The sequence below is a fragment of the Hetaerina americana genome, unplaced genomic scaffold (assembly GCF_022747635.1).
Source record: "Hetaerina americana unplaced genomic scaffold, ioHetAmer1.1.p SCAF_1524, whole genome shotgun sequence".
NCBI classification, from domain to species: Eukaryota; Metazoa; Arthropoda; class Insecta; order Odonata; family Calopterygidae; genus Hetaerina; species Hetaerina americana.
In genome coordinates this window covers 12,501-16,472 of record NW_027286653.1, presented here as the reverse complement: position 1 = coordinate 16,472, position 3,972 = coordinate 12,501, and positions in this window count along the sequence as shown.

Here is a 3,972-nt window from a genome sequence, read left to right as displayed (position 1 = left end):
GAAACATTTCTCGATTTTAACTTAAAAGTAATCAAGGTTGATGGCTACTCGTATATAGCCCCTTATCCAATCGCATTGTTTTAAGGAACTCTTACCAGTCTCGTACAGACAGTCTGGAGTTGACTTTAAAATATAAAGAATATTTTGGATGAAAATTTTTAAATAGAACAGTCTTAAATGGCTCGGAAACTTGGTCTTTCAGACAATAAGATTAAATGCTTTTGAAAACACGGATGTGTAAAACAATGAAATTCTGTGTAGAATTATAAGAAAGGAAAGCAAACTAAGAAGAAGTCACTGTTCATAAAGATAATTCGAAAAGAAAACTCAATTGTCAGGAAGCAGGACATCCCTCTACCGCGTATGTTTTTGATTGCATACATGTAGATAAACTTGGCAACACTGTATGAAATTTCATTCGAAAAGTACAGTGCGAAAAGTTGGATCGGACTAGTTTTAGATTGTGGCGAAAGGTGCGTCATTTGACTGAAAAATAATGATGAATTCGACCACGGAGTAACGCGGTGGCAAAAGAGAGAGAAAGGGAATGAAAGGGTGGGGGTGTGTGTTTTCGTTCCGAAGGTGAGATAGTGAGCTTCCAACAAACCGGTTCGGTATTTGGCCAGATTATAAGCAAATAAACAAAAGAAGGGTGTCCTTGTTTGTAGTACCGTGCCTCCTCGACAGAGGGGAAAGGCAGTGAATTTATTATCATTCTGCCCGCACACAGTCAGAGTTTCTTTTCTCCAGGATTTGTGGGCGCGCGGTTCTGATACATAAATTTGTCCTTTTCTCATCGCCGGTGTTGACAAATTGAATTTTTTTAATCACGCCAGTGAACGATCATCTTTTGTTTATTTTCCCTTTAATTCGAGATCCATTTCACGTAAAAAGTATTAGCCAAACCCACCGCTAGATGTCGCCTTGAGCAAATTATGCAAATGAATCGCGATAAATCAAGCGGCCGCAAAATGTTTCGACCCTGCGAGACTGAAAACAGAAGAGTGATGATAACAAGATGGTAGAGTTTGATTAGTGTTAATTATTAATGGTGGCTCCTTACGCTGAAAGGTATTTTGCACCATTTGGGATATATGGAGGAGCACTTGGGGGAGTTGTTTAATGGAATGGAGGAAAGAATATGTGGAGAGAGAGAAACCCGGCGTCGAAAAAAGCCTGCTTTAAAAAATTAAAAAGGTGCCAAAGGGTCACAAAATTAAACGTCCCATCCGATGGACGGCGTACTTCATTTGAGGCGCTGTCTCTACATAGTAGCACATAATGGAGACTCAAATACCCCTGAAAAATCCTTTGCACCCTCTTGGATTCGAATCATGGCCCTTGATGTTGGATGTCACAGTAAAAACTATCGCATCAATCTAATTTTAATGAGCAATTTTCGATTTTAGAGGTATTATTTTTATAATTATTCATAAATTATTACTAAAAGCTACACCCGACTTTGTCAGACCACGTTTTCGTTGTAATTGGATTAATTCCGCAAAATAGATAGTTTTATGCACGTGTGTAAGTTATAGCTAATGTGTACGCAAAATATAAATATTCCTCACATAAATGAAGCTTAAATATAAAAAATATATAAATATCCTTCTCATAAAGGACGCGACTGCATAAATGTCGCGTCTCATTGAAGAGAATGAATAGAAATCGTATTTCTGAGTCAAAAATGTGTACGAAAAATATTTTTTCCAAATTCGATAGTTCCAATCTAAACAATATCCAGAAGAGAGTATTGATATTGGGTTTAACCTATGTTATTTCTTGTATTTTTACCTAGTTATTGCAAAAAATAGAAGCCATTACTCCGTATCGCCTTGGCGTGATAAGTCCCCAAAGAAAAAGGAAATTAATTTTCAGATCTGTATATTGGGAAAATTTAATTAATCTCGATTATGAACAGAGTGGAATAATCAAGTAAGAGATATAGAGTATATATGTATATATATATATATATATATATATATATATATATTATACACACACACGCATATTCAAACTCGAAAACCCGCCAAATGGCGAACAGATATTCACACAGGAATGGTGGGGGAGGCGGAATCGAGAAGATGACAGGCGTAAAAAACTTTCTTGACCGGGACTTAAACCACGGACATTTCGACTTGCCGGGTGCTCTTTATATATGCACACACAAACATATATATATATATATACATATATTAATATAATATATATAATATATATATATATATATATATAATATATATATGTATACGTGAGTGTGTGAAATGCGGTAGGTTCTATACCCGGGAAAGCCTCTCAGGGTACCCTCAGCTTCACCCAGGCTGTGTGATTTTTCAGGTACCAGGTTTTTCTGGGAAACCATTCCCGGCACAGGAAAAGGAACAGGCTCACTTACCCTGATGGGAGAATTTCACGCGCCGTAGGGCTTAATACCGGGTGAACTTTTTCACCTACCAAACCGACCGTAAGGCTGATTACTGCGTTTATGGTATATACATTAAAATTGGAGGGCAAAACTAGAGCAGGTAAAACAGTTTACGTATCTCGGAAGTGTTCTGGACCAACACGGTCAAAGTAGTGGGGACGTAAGAAGAATTGCGCTAGGCAAAGAGGCTTTCACATGGAGGAGCGAGTTGATGACAGGGACGTTGAGTAAGGATGTTAAGGAAAGACTCGAAAAAACTTTGAAATGGACCTTCGCTGTCGGTCGCCTCCCCTAAAAACTACTACTACTATATATATTTATACACACACACATATACATATATATATGCATATATATACACAATACATATATATTATAATTTCCATCGATTGTCCTGATATATGCGTTTCAAATTGGATTTCGATCTGTTTGAAATATCATGATAACATAACATAATTCTCTAGTGTGTCCGCTAAACGCCACTCCAAGATTTTTTTAAAATGAGTCGATTTGCGCAAACTTTCACCCGCTTTCGCGCAGAAACACCTACCCGAATTGTTTTCGCCCCAAATTGAAGTCACGGAGGTAAATTATTTCCAAGGTTATCACCGCCGCTATCCACGAAAGGAAAGGTCATATAAAAGTTACAGGGAAGTCACACCAACATTACTTTTACGAGGAACTGGCAACATTACACCTATATTTTAGCAGTCAACTGGTTCAAAACGCAAACGCAACAAAACCATCAGTGTCTAGTGCGTGGTGCGGGAGGAGAGGGGGTTGTTGGCATAAATCCAAAGGAGGCGGGAAATATGGATGAGCAGCATTTTGATTGACAATGGGATATTGAAGACTGTGATAGAGGACAGAACGTTGAGCAATCGAGGACGGCATTAAGGGAGGAATGAAGTATGCGAAATTGAAGAGGGGCTAATTGCAGTGTTGGATGTTGAGTTGCGTTTTGTTACGTGAGAAAAGGAAATATATCGTATTGCTGAATAGTCGTTTAGACCTTGCCCATCCACAGCCTACCGTGTACGGTGGATTAATATGCGTCATATCTCGGTGCAACACCCTTAGGAACCTTAAACCGCCTCTATGTGATTACGGTTGGATTTATTTTTTGCTTCGGACGATAGGAATAACTCATCAACTATTCGGATGCTCATCCAGTATCCCATCGCCGAAAATATTCTCGTAAGATATACAGCACATCGCGTACTTCTGCGTAGGTGGACTAGGCGTGAGAGACGGCTAGAGAAGGGAAAATATATTGGTTGGCAAGATTCATTAATTAAACCTTCCCAGAAACGCGCCTCGTCGACGATAATTTCCGCGATTTCGTATGCTGTTATCACCAAGGGCCATTAATCCTCAATCTTAAAGGTAGCTGCATAGAGTTTAAACCATGTAAAAAACGAACTAGTATATGGCATTAAATTAAAATTTCCATGATTTCTTTCAGTGAAAAAATATTGTATGCATCACAATATTTAAGGGAAAATAAGGACGGTTTGACCGTTGAAACGTAATCCAACTTCGTGTTC